This window comes from Haplochromis burtoni, unplaced genomic scaffold (genome assembly GCF_018398535.1).
Source record: "Haplochromis burtoni strain Fernald_Lab_line unplaced genomic scaffold, NCSU_Asbu1 Contig_87, whole genome shotgun sequence".
NCBI lineage: Eukaryota > Metazoa > Chordata > Actinopteri > Cichliformes > Cichlidae > Haplochromis > Haplochromis burtoni.
The window spans coordinates 1,543,196-1,557,049 of NW_024582448.1; the positions used below are offsets into that span (position 1 = coordinate 1,543,196).

Sequence of the window (13,854 nt, forward strand, 5' to 3'; positions counted from 1 at the left end):
AGATTAGAAAGAGCTCATACCATACCAATATGCCGAGTCTCAGCACCAGACTTTAAAAACCTGGGTCCCTAAGCAAGCCAGAGGGCAGTATGCAGCAACAATAATGCTTATTGGAAGTAGCACGGACTCTTGGGGCCTATGGGGGTCCTAACACTCATTACAGTAAGTGGACTTCAGTCAATTCAATACTTAGCGACAAAGCTGTAATCTTGTTAATGATGAAGTGATGTGCTCTTTGACACTTAATCTGACTGTGGTCTTTTATTCTACTATTTCTATTTTGTTCTATTAATATCTCATATTCTACATTAGTCATTGTTAATAATTTAACACAAATCATCTGTCATAGATCAAAAGGCTGGGACTTTTTCTGTTAGGTGTGTATGTACTTGGCTATTCTTATGTCTAAGGTTATATGTAAAAGCAGCTACAGAATTTAAGGTTATGTTCATTAAGTAGGCCATGCCATACTTGTAGAGGCAGTAATGGTGGTTTTAGTTTAGGGCTAGTAGATCCAGCGTCCACAATCAAGACTAGAAGTTCTTAAGACCACATCTCACAATGCTGTGATTGCAACCGTTCCCCAACTCTCTGTGAATGGTACTCATGGCCTTTGATCAATGGTCTTGACAATTTGTATATTAATGATCAAGGGACTGACCTCATAGCCCATTGTTCATTTGGTGGGCTGGTTTCAGTTATTGTGCAAATGTACTGTTTATAAGATTGGGGAAACCTGCAGTCAGCTGAGACTGAAGAAGTCACTTGGATGAGTGACGAAACGATGAACTGAAAACGCTACGTCCAGATGAATAGAATCAACTTTTTGGAATTCTTAAGACCATAGTTAAGACCTGCAGAGTAGAGTCAAGATCAGGATTTTTTTTTCTAAATAACACCATAATGAAAAATAACAAAAGTGTGAAGAAGAAAAAAAAAATTCAATAGAAAAATAATTAGAAAAACCCACAAGTACAATTTGTAGAAAATGATGCACAAAATGAGGAAAATCACTTAAAAGAAATTCTAGTTTTATAAACGTAAAAGGATGACACACGTGTTATGTTTATACATGCATAGAGAAACTGAATTATACATAATATAAAAATATACATATAGTGTCCAGTCTATCTGAAATCCCCCCTTATTTTTCTTGATATGGTTTGGTTTCATAAGTTATGACTCTTTCGCCCTTTTTCCTTCTTTTCTGTATTGATTTTATTTTTATTTTTGGAAACAACAACAATAACAATAATAATAATAATAATAATAATAATGATGATGATGATGATGCAAAACCGGCAGTTCATGAGTACAGACCTGAAAAACACAAACTGTTCTGGTGCCACACATAAGGTTCGAGGGTGACTTGGCATAGTGTAAAATAGGGCTGGGCCATATTATACCGTTCACGGTAATACCGGTATAATGTTAGGCAACGATAGGAAAATGAAATATCGCAATAGAATATGAGTAAAACGCGGATTCACAGTGCCTTTGTTTTCATACGCACATGGCCGATTGTTGAGTGAAACAGATGAACCAGAATTGGTTTGTAAAAATGGTGCAACTTCAGTGATGTGGAACTGGTTTGGTGTTTGTCCGTCAGATACACGACAAAGCACATTTTTTTGCAGAACATGCAAGCGGCCGTCGTTATTGTCGTATTTGTCGGACTAAGATGCTCTTAAATCTGGGAGTAATCTGGGTCCTAAACCCCCTCTTCAGGTCAAACGAACACTGCAGCATCACTAGAGTTAAAAACTGTCTAAATTCTTTCATCTTTAATAAAACGATCAGCATTGCTGCTTTACCAGGTGTAACTATGAAGTTTAACTTCCAGGCATCCATGAAAACAAAATGTTATTACATTTAACGGAGTTAGAAGTTAGCAGGAAGCTAGCGGAAGTTAGCTCGCTAGTTTCGCTAGTTACCTAAGCATGATATAGCATGTTCTGACTGAGAGATTTCTGAAAAAAATCAAACGTACAGCTCTGCTATCACTTCCAACATAAATGAAGACAGGAAACTAAACAGCAGTGACGTTTGTAGGGTTACTGAAGTTGGGCTAGCTGGTATATAATGATGTGCTACGTGATCGCTAGCGACACAGCTATGTTAGCATAACATAAACAGTGAAGCTGGAGGACGAACACTAACACTTTTCCACTTATAAAAGTTAACGTTAAAGTTCCTGATGGTTAGAGACAAATGCAATCGCATGGCAGGATGCTGTAAACGGACCAAACTTCAGTCAGGAGAACAACTGAGATAATCCATCCACAATACGAGGTTAGTCATTAATATACTGCAACAACATGGGAATAGAGCAGCTGCCAGAGAATTCAACATTAATGAATCAATGGTACAGAAGTGGAGGAAGCAAGAAGAATGAGTTTAATAAAGTTTGATTTATCTGACTGCTTTGTTTCGCTTAATGTGCCTTATAATCCCGTGCACCTTATGGTCCGAAAAATACGTACTGCACACTGCAGTTTAATGTTGCAAAGCACCTCTTTTTAACTTCAGTGGATATTATACATGGTTATGCTCAGGATATGTCAGCCCATTTCTACTGGAAATGCCTTTTGGTTAAACTTTCAGCAAGGAATTTGCATTTGCACTGTTACATTTTTATAAAGCTTTAATGTACATAAAAACCAGCTTCTTGTTTAAGTTAAAATAAATGCAAGGTTGTCCTTTTGCGCTAGTAATGTTGTGGAGTTGTATTTTGTCTCGCATCAATTATATCGTCAGTTATATCGTTGTCGCAAATTTTCAAATATATATCGTGATAAATATTTTTGGCCATATCGCCCTGCTCTAGTGTAAAACTATGAACTACTCCTCCAGTTTTTCTGATAATGCTATTCCTGGTGTAGTCATGCCAGCATGATTAATCCACATGTGTTGAGGCATATTGTTATACTTCCACTTATATATATATTTAAACAGCTGGTCATCTGTCTCGTAGGAATTGTTTACTGAAGAGGTTTTTTGTGTGTTTTTTGTTGCTTTTGCCTGCTGCTCTGACTCTTCTGAGATTAAGCTCTAAATTTTGTGTCCATCGGTAACTTGAGATAGGCTGGTTGTCCTCCCCAGTCACGTGGTCAGCCTGAGCATCCTTTGGCAGATCCAGCAGGCTGCCTCGCGTGTCTCCAGTAAAGGTTATAGAGTGAACCAGCCCCGCTGCTGCGTCCTATAGTCGCCTCATCTCCCGCTTCTAGCTCCTTCTCCTCTGTGCAGACTGCTCTGTGAAAACGCAGGTAAGTCCGCGAAATGATCCATGCAAGCGTTACAGGGTTGAGTTTTGAGTGGGCAGCTACGCACCGTGGCATCAGCGTGATGCTGCGTGGATAATTGCCGTGCAGCAAAGACATGCATGTGCTTTGGCAAAGTAAATGGCTGCTTAATGCTGCGGATTTAATGCTTTCGCTCAAACTGAGACATGCCAGCTTGCAAAGGAAGGCTGCAGAGTGAGTCCTCGCAGGTGCAGCGCTGTCTGCGGGTGCAGGGGCTGCTGGAGAGGCAGATACGTCTTCATTACTCATTGTGCAGGTGGAGCAGCGTTCCTCCGAGTCGGAGGCGGTGGCGTTGTGCTCATTGTAGTACGCTGATAGTCGATATTGTTGTTTTATCGCAGAAAGTAGCTCTAGTTGTCGCTCGCAGCAGATCGGTGGCTCTGGATTGTGTGAAATAGTCCGACGTTCAAGTTCAAACAGTAGCTGGAGGTGGCGGTAAGGTCACATAGTAATGACTCAGCAACCGTCGTCTGCTGAGGAGAGTAAACTCGGGCTGCTTTTGGAGGATTTCCAGGAACTGAAGGTTTAAAGAAGCTGCCTGTTTGTTCCCGTGGAAACCAGCGGAGTGGAGGTAACCTGGCACCTTTGTGCTTCTCTGTTTTTATAAATAAGGAATTTCAGAATTGAGTGCGAGTATTGATCATCGAGCCACTTATGTCTGAGCCACAAGGAGCTGAGTGGGATTTCAGCTGACAATATGTCCTCCAGAAGGGCTGCTCAGCTATCATAAATAAACAAGGAGCCTTTCGGAGGTTTCATCTCACTCCCTGTTTGCATTTTATGACAGCATAATTCAGTTTACATTACATAAACACTCACATTTTATAATAAAGCATGAACGATTTGCCATAATGTGTAGAGGCTCAGGTTACCCTGTGAGAATCATTTCCTCTCTGCCTGTAGTAGAGTGAAGAATTGCCCCGTGTTTAAGTTATCTTGCTCTCATTCCTGCCTCCATCCAAGTGCAAGGCAGTGATTTTGATAGTATTAGTATTGTTAATATGCTCGCGGACCACATCAGGCACTTTGCAAGTTTTTATTCCTGTTTGCCAAACATTTTAAGATGTGGAAAACTGCAGTTACTTTGGTGTTATTTTTCAGTTTTATTGAAATCTTGGAAAGAAATTTGTGAAACAAATATTGAATATTGAAAAAATTGAAAAATGATCACTAATTCAAGTCACTGAATTGGACCTCTTGACTATGTTTGTGCTGTTGGAGAAGTTAATGACATTATCTGACATGTAATATGGGCTGCTGTGTGGTATAGCACATCTGACTATTTCATTAGTCGGTTACTTTATACTAATTAGCTGGTTTATGTATCTGTGTTTTGCACTCATTCAGTGGATGCTTTCAGCTTGTAGCCATAGCTGTTAACTTAACCCTTATCCTCTCTTCCCAGTATGGTCACTTTTGGGGCTAAAAGCCAAACGTTGTAGCAGCCAAAATGCTAATGTTAAGGATTGAAAAATAAATATTTGAGAAAACTGAAACTGACCAGTCCAGAAGTTTATTCCTCTGTTTTGTTGAGGAAGTAATTTTATTAGACTGTTTGCACTAATGAGCTAGTTTGTTGGTTTGGTTTGGTTAAAGCTGGTGTAGTTTGATTAGTAATTGAAAAACAGGTACGTCAGTAAAATTAAGTGAAAAACATGCAAAAATAATATGGACTTAATTGGAAAAACTGAAAATCTGACTTGTAATACCTTACATAATATATTACTGCGAAAAGTACTTGTATTACTGGAACAACTTACCAGGTGTCACTGCCAAAACAAGTTACTATAACAAGAGCTAAGTAGAAACAATCATCAAATAGGCAACTAGCTTGGTAGTAAACCAAAGTCATTTTGATCTGATGGTAGCAACATGTGGATATTTAGATTCACAGTAGTGACAATCACAAGTCTTTACTGTAAGAATTCTTTGAGTACACTTCACTCTGGTTGAAAATGGTTGACTCGCCCATCATACTTATATTATTGCTAAAAGTTGAACAGTAGGTGTCTATCTTCTTTAAAAGAAGATCACCATTACTGTGCCAAATCTTTTTCAATTCAATTCAGTTTTATTTATGTATCACAAAATCACAACAACAGTTGCCTCACAGTGCTTTATTTGTATACAAAAGAATAATACAGGGAAAACAGAGGAAACCCCAACATATGACCCTCTATGACCAAGTGGTTTGGCGACAGTGAGAAGGAAAAACTCTCTTTCAACAGGAAGAAACCTCCAGGAAAACCAGGCTCAGGTGTCCATCTGGTGACTGGTTGGGGGTGAAGACGGGACAGAAATCTGCTTCAGTTTTTTTTAAAATTTTATTTTAGTTTTTTCCCCTGAAAAAAGTCAGTGGTAGTTTTATTTTTTAAAATGACTGTAATATGGATGGTGTTTGTCCGAGACTAGTTTTAGGAAAATCAACAACGTTGTTATAGTACAAAGACAAAATATTTTTAATACCCCTTATTCTGAGTAATTTAGACATCTCAATAGATTTGTGTTGTCCAATTGTACTGACAAAGAATAAAACTAAATACACTTTCTCTGTGTATTCAGTCATTTTAGTACACAAATTGATTTCAGGTCATTTCTTCTGATGAAAATGAAAATGATTTATCAAACCTAGTTTTAGGTTGACAGAATAACCTAGTAGCTCTTTTCATTTTTGTCTACTTATGGTTGCAATAAAAACTTTGTAGAGAGTCACAGTCATCTTGTTTCTGTTGTTGAATTATTTAAAATGTTATGTATAACTGCTGTTAACAGCACCAATGAAATGTAATTTATTCTCAGTTTGAATTCAAAAAAGAGCTTTACATAAACACATTAGTCTTTTCTCCGTTTGGTTTTATTAACATTGATTTTGTGATATAAATTGTTTATGGCGTCTGAGATAGAAATTAGAAATGGATTAATGATAAATTCAGTGTCTGAATTAAATCAGATTGAATAAATAATTTATCATTGTCGTTCCAGTCTCACAATATGAATGCACAAAACTGATGACTATAGTTATGAAAAGAGCTTTATACTTTTTGGTCGTCAAGCTTAAAATATTGCACTCTAAGTCTGTAGCATCATTGTGTTCAAGTTTGAGGCTTTGTAGAATTATGAGCCATCATGTCTCTGAGTTTGCTGCCCACTTATCTCTAAATTTAGATGTATATATGAAGAAATAGCTCACTGCTGTGTCTGAAGTGCCCCGATCTGGCCTGGAGTTGGAGAAGTGGTTGTTACTGCAGTCTTTGAGACTAGTAGATGAGTTTGTGTGCAGCAGTGGTCTGCACAGATTATATTTACATGACGCTTTTAGCAGTATTCAGGCTGATACATGTGATTTAACAGGTTAAATGTGGTTAACAGCAAGTCGCGATCTTACACTCTCCCTCTGCACTGTATGTGAGGTCCTGTCCATGTTTGTCAGTGTGCACTGTGAAAGTCTGCAAGATGTCTCTACACTGATGCCAAGACTAATTCTTTGTCAAACTCGACCACTCTCTTTCTTTGGTTTCTTTGTTTTCATTACAATTGCTTAGTATGATGAAGCAGCAAAATCTCAGGGACACCAGGTAAACATTTCGAGGTTTACCTTAAATTTAAATTTTCCCATGGCACCTTTTGGGTGAATCTGTCCTGCATACAGTCATGGGCTTCATGCTTACTATACTTGATTTAGAAATGAAATGGACTTTTCTGTTACCTGAGGGGAAGCAGTTTGCATTAACATTTTTTTATCAGTCAAAAATTAAAGTTAATAAGATGCCACATCCCAGCCACAGGTTCTTATTTATTTCACCCTTTTTTACTTATGTCATTAGCATCTTTTCTGAGTAGCATAAAATGACTTCATCTACAATTTAGTTATACAAGCTTCTAACAAGTCTTGAATCTTGTCTCTTACATAGAAAAATTCAATTTTTAATGACAGTTTCTTGACATCCTATAAAGAGCCGCAGTAGCTGCCAGTACAGAACACTAACGTGGGCGATGCTTACCAGTTTAACAATGTCACACCACAATTAACTGACTAAATTAATACTTCTGAAATTGTTGTGTTTTTCTCTGTGGTTAAGGCTCTAAAATATACTGTCTCACATCCCATATTACATAAAAGGCTACAAGGCAAAAGCAAGTAATACAATAAAGCCTATATTAGCTATTTGCGGATCTACAAATATCAGCACTTATAATGTTTGATAAATGAACATTTGAAAAAGTAAAGAGGACACGGCAGAAACACCCAAGGCCATGTTGTGAGTGTTGGTGTTACATAGTTTGGCCACCAGAGGGCATTTTTCAACTTCTCTGCTGGTAACACAGAAATACAACAACAGGCTGATCCAAGATGAGTCGGGCAAAGTGTAAACGAGTAAATAAATAGCTTAAAAAATATTAAGAAAATCTGTTGATGCTATATGTGTCGGAAACAAAAAAAAAATATTGTCCGATATACTGGAATATCAGATTTTTAAAATCTGATATATCAGTATCGGTTTTAAGAGTCTTTAAAATACTAAATACCTCTATTTTTGTTCAACGTTATTTAACTTGAATATGTGCCATGTGGTGCTGTTATGCCACATTAGATTAAAAGTCTTTTTAAAGTGCTGTTAGTTGAGTCCCTGCAGCCATCTGGGGGCTACAACATCTAATTTGCAAATGGCTGCACCAAAAGATGGCTCCATTAGATGTATTGATCCGCTGCGATTACCTTGATTAAATGATGTGTCACAAACACCAAGCTGTTGAACAGTAACTCTACAAGCATCTGTGGCTTTCTGCCTCTGTGCACATTACACTCTGCTAATTTATGCATGATAAACAAAAAGTTTGCAGTCAGACACAAAAACAAATTAGCTTCTTCTTCTTATATAAATCAAACTGAATTCCCCTGAAAATACTCTATCACTTGGGTTAACTGAGACATATATGGTGGTTTTTCTTTGCGAAGTTTGGAACTAGTGATATATTACTTTAAATTCTCAAAATGCGGTTATACCCAGCAAACATGGTAGAAAGAGTGACCCTAACCCTCCTTGGTCAAAAGTGCACTGCAGATGCTCACAAGGCAAGAATTATTAATCACATTAATGTAGTCAATAAATTAAGTACTTGTATTTGCCGTTTAATACAACAACTAATGTGTTCATAATAATAATGGATTGGATTTATATAGCGCTTTTCAAGGCACCCAAAGCACTTTACACACCGAGTCATCCGCATTCACACACACCGGTGGAGGCAAGCTACAGTTGTAGCCACAGCTGCCGTGGGGCAGACTGACAGAAGCGAGGCTGCCATATCGCGCCATCGGCCCCTCTGGCCAACACCAGTAGGCGGTAGGGTAAAGTGTCTTGCCCAAGGACACAACGACCAGGACAGAGAGCCCAGGGATCGAACCGGCGACCTTCCGGTTACAGATACGCTTCCCAACCCCCCGAGCCACGGTTATGAAATGGTTATGAGCAGATGGCTGCGTAACAGCCACTTCTTGCACATAGGCTAGTACTCCTGGAACCTGTGATTTTTCTTTTAAATTACAAACTTCACTTTTGTGCTATTTCTGTGTCGGCATAAGATTTTTTAAAATGTCCCTTTGTTCTAATAAAAGGACATTCTAAAAAAAAATGATTGAAACCAGTTTTTGAACACAAAGTTTTTCCAAAACAAGTATGATCAGATAACGTTCAACAAGTACATAGAGCTGGGGGGGAACTTAAGTTTCTGACATCCAACCATTATATCACAAGCTAGGTCACAGTGGCAGCAGGCTAAGTAAAGTGTCCTAGATGTCCTGGGCAGGGCGATACATCCAGTTCCTCCTGGGGGATCATGGGGCATTTTCAGGCCAGAAGAAATAAACATTCTCTCTAGTGGGTTGTGGGAATACCCTGGGATCTCCTCCTGTTGAGCGTGCCGGGAAACCCTCCAAAGGGAGGTGCTTAGGAGGTATCGTGACCAGATGCCAGAACTACCTCAGCTGGCTTCTTTCAACATGGTCGAGCAGCAGTCCTAAACCAAGATGCTTCCAGATGTCCATGCTCCTCACTCATATATCGAAGGCTGAAATATGAGTGAGTTTGGCCTTTTAAACTCATTTAAAAAGCCAAACTCATTTTGGCTACTCACAACTTTTATTTTTAACGATGACTAAAAGTCATAAATTCAACAACATAAAATTTAATCCAGGAAGTGAGTCAACATACACTGTTTAGCTTTCTCTTTATAAAAAAAAAAGTTTTATTACATATTTATTACTTATTTAGTTTAATTCATTTATTTTGCTTAAAGAAATACTAATGTCAAAATCACAGCCTAAAAGGAAATAAATCAGAGCATTAATTTTGTTGTTTTTGGGGTCATCCCAGCACTTTGATGGATGTACGGAAATCTGAAGGTGGGGAGAGAAGTGGTGAGAGTCCACATTCAGTACAGAGCAGGCATCAATTAAAAAAGACAAACATGGGAAGAAGGAGATATAATGGAGCTGGGTTGCAAAGCAGCTTGCACAGGTGCAGGGACTGTAAATATGAGAGTAGGCCTGGGCTTGACTTTCTACTATATAGAGGTAATAAAAAAAAAACACATAGGCAAATTTAAATTAAGTGGGGTTGCAGTTATTATATTTATTATTTAATATGTTAGTACATTTCTTTATTAATAAGTCATGTATTAATTGGTCTATCAAATGTTAGTAAATACCATGTTTACTCAGAACTTCATAACATCATCAGATGTCTTGTAAATCTACAATAGTATATGTATTACAATGTATAGTATTAACCCTTTAAAACTGGTCGGAGAGGGCACGCTCCGTTTTGCGTAACTATTTTTAAATCCCTGTAGAACCAGAACCATGCAAGCTAGCACAATAATTGTATTGCACATGAAACCGGAGGAGTTGTACTTACATCTTATGTCATCATCTTGTTGTTCCACATATGGCTTTGCAAAAACAGCATAAAAAGCGCTTGCAGCAACAAAAATACAAACAGCAGCAACAAAAATATAATATTCCAGAAACACGCTTTGCCGATCTGATCAACTGTTCATAACACTTCCTTTGTTGGAATAGACGTCAGCGCGAACTATCGCGTGTCCACCATTACCTGGCCGAAACCGGAAGTGACGTCTTTTTCGCGGAAAATGTAGTTTTTTACCTTAGGGACCTTATAAGCCTGTACTGGTGATTTTAAAAGTCATGTCTGACTTCATGCTTTTTTGAATAGTTTCTGGGATGCTTAGAACTCAAATTGCACTGCGGTAAATAGTTTATTTTGATGCACCTGCTGTTTTTTTGCAAATTTGCATTATAATATTTATTTTTGTTTTTCCAGCACTATATAAAATTTGGTGTATTTCAAAAATAAAACTATGAAGACACTCAAAATTAATTTCCTGTTGTTAGAAACTACTTTGTGCAACTTTTTTGTATTTACAGTTTTGAGGGACAAACCTCTTAAATTTCTCTAAATGGTAAATGGCCTGTATTTATATAGCGCTTTACTAGTCCCTAAGGCCCCCAAAGCGCTTTACACATCCAGTCATCCACCCATTCACACACTGGTGATGGCAAGCTACATTGTAGCCACAGCCACCCTGGGGCGCACTGACAGAAGCGAGGCTGCCGGACACTGGCGCCACCGGGCCCTCTGACCACCACCAGTAGGCAACGGGTGAAGTGTCTTGCCCAAGGACACAACCATCGAGACTGTCCAAGCCGGAGCTCAAACCGGCAACCTTCCGATTACAAGGCGAACTCCCAACTCTTGAGCCACGATCGCCCCGTGAAATTTAAATTTCTCTAACTAGAAATATATTTTAAAAAAACCAACCCAAATACGATTTTACATCTTTTGTAGTTTATTGCACTTTTTTGCACTTTTTATTTATGTAGTTATTATAGACTTAATGCATACATATTATTAAAATTTGGGCTATAACAGTTGTATTGATGTATAGCAACTTGAAATGCTCCCAAAAATGGCACTACAGCATGTAAAAATATAAAGATAACTCTGGCGGACTTGTTTCTATGGTAGGTCTTAAAGGGTTAACCACCAATAGGCCCAACTATTGACATCAGTATTAGTGTACATTCAGAATTGGTATGGTTATTCAATTCCATTAACTCCGTGACTAGTCCTTAAACCTCCTAGTCTAGAGAATTCTTGTGGTACTTTTTTACAGCTTGTTTCTAACTTCTAGACCTTGTGATCGAATTACTTTTGGCAGTTGATATTTTATGCTGATCTCTTGAAACAGGTAACAGTTTAAACAAGGTGGCTGTCAAGCAGAGGGAGCCCAGAATGACGGTATTTATAAAGTCAATTGCAAGGTTAAGCATCCACTTTACATAGTAATCTGAGCAAATGAAATGCCTGTCTGTAAACACATTTTTTGGCATATCTGCCAACCTGCCATGTACTTGTGATATGACAAGGATTTCTTTCTCACATTCGTTATGCAATCATTGCATCGTCATATAAATATGTTTTTTCTTTCTTGCTCAGTTGCTGATGTTTAACAGAAATCCAGCGGAATATTTTACCGTCATCTCATCTTTACTTTTCTCTGTAGGTATCACACCCTGACCAGTCACCCTGATTCTTTGTATTGCAGACTGGATGTTTACCAGGCCTTTTGTTTTCCTTTTTTTTTAATGTTGGCGTTCCTCAGCTGCTTCCGCCACCAGTGTCTGTAACACAATCACTAATATATCAATCCTTTCACACATTCAAAGGCAGAACCATTCAGAGCTCTCTGATTACATGGCTGTGTCAAGGGGGTGAGACATTTGATATCACTGGGCACTGGTCTGGGTGGTGGTAGGCAGGGCAAGATATGGGTCAGCTTTGTGGTGTGACTACCTACTCCATGTTCACCCCGTTACCACTCCATATTCACATTGCTTGATGTATATTTTCGTTGCATATCCATAAAGCTGTGCTTTAAAACACTGAGAGTTACTCACAATGGATTAGCCTGTGGTTATGCAGGGGAGGTGTATGCATCTGCTGTGTACTGAACTGTTAATGCAGTACTATGGAGTGCATGTGCATAGTACCTCACTGTTAAAGACATAACCTCAAACTGCTCTAGATCTCAGCAGCCTACAGTACTTCTATTTGTGTAGTGCCTTGTGTATAATGTGAGCTGTGAGCCAAATGTAAATGTCTCAAAGGGAGCAAGTGAGTCAGCTGAATAAAACTGAGACAGATGTGAAGCCTCATATTGTGACTGTGGGAAAACGGCAACACCAAACACAACTGGTCACTCAGGGTTGATTTAACTGGGTTTCATTAATTCCCATGACTATTTTATGTTGGCAGTACATTCTTACTTATTATTTGCTTAATTTAGCCTAATGTTTTCTGTTTTGCGTCCTTCTTGTTTATACTGCAGCGAAGCCTTATAAAAACCAAGGGGTATTATTAGCTCAATAAATCAAAAATATGAGTTAATCAAAGCAAAGCCTGCGCATGACAGAAGGATTTTCGGATTAGTGTATTCTGGTATTTCCTTCTCTGTCTGGTCTGGCAAAGCAATGTAGGCACACCAAAATTATAGACAGCACAGACTCAGTCTTTGGAGGAGTTAGTGGATTTTAAATGGCAGCTCTTCCCCTGCCCCGTCCCCTCCTGCACTGCCCAGAATAATATAATTACAGACCAACAACCGGCATGTTTACATGGAAGAGAAGCACCTGTTTTCCATCATGTTGAGACCAGTCCAATCACTAGCATTTATTTTTGACATTTTCAGGATGATTCAGCTGTCTGCTCTTTGTGTATGTGTGCTACTGGGGTTTTCAAATTATGAAACTGATCTAAAGACTTGAAATCATTTAATTCATGGAGCACCAGCAGTAATGACCTGTGAAGATATCTTAACAGTCACTTAGCTGGTAAGATGCTAATTTCTATCTGGAAATTTAATTTTAACATAATGGTAACAGTCCCACTGAGACTCACAGTGAGCTGGTTTTTGCATCAGTCTGGTATTTTCTGGTACAGAGCTCTAGATTTCCCTGTTTCCCTGCCAATGTCAGCTAGGTGAGAAGTGGGGAAATAGCTGTTTCAAATATATAATTACTTTACCTGACTTACTGTAATAAATAGCTTAACTAACTTATCTAGGTCACACTACACCAAAGACAAATAATTCTACCGTAATACCATTTTACGTATTAAATGTTATTACCGTCACTCAATTATATACTTTTATTGGCCACATTTTCAATTATGACATAAAAAGCCAAGCAGTCAGTGACCAAACCTTCAGACTTTTTTTCAGTTTAACAATTTTTTGTCTCATAGGCAGCATGCTCATTGGCTAGTGATCATGATTTACAAAAAAAAGGAGTTTTTGTTATTCAGTACGATCCAAAATAATTTAGTGAGCTCATAAACTCACCAGAACAGCGTAGGCTTAAGTATTTTTTTCTAACCACAGCTATCGACATCTAGTGACATTCAAGTAAAATTCATGTAGCTTCATTTTTTTTTCTTTTTCCACAGCAAAAGCTACGTGCATGTTTTAAAAT

At 38.2% G+C, this 13,854-nt stretch overlaps 1 protein-coding gene across 4 annotated transcripts in view; it reads left to right on the forward strand.

Annotated features, from left to right (window-relative positions):
* The first annotated feature begins 2,975 nt into the window (after nt 1–2,975).
* Nucleotides 2,976–13,854, forward strand: part of slc4a3 (solute carrier family 4 member 3) — a 64,987-nt gene continuing 54,108 nt past the window's right edge. For 2 of the 4 annotated variants that reach the window (XM_014334665.2, XM_014334666.2), the window contains exon 1: nt 2,976–3,873. The gene's annotated coding sequence lies outside the window, so the exon portion shown is untranslated. The remainder of the gene's footprint in view (nt 3,874–13,854) is intronic. The other 2 variants (XM_005925772.3, XM_014334668.2) reach the window with 1 other exon arrangement.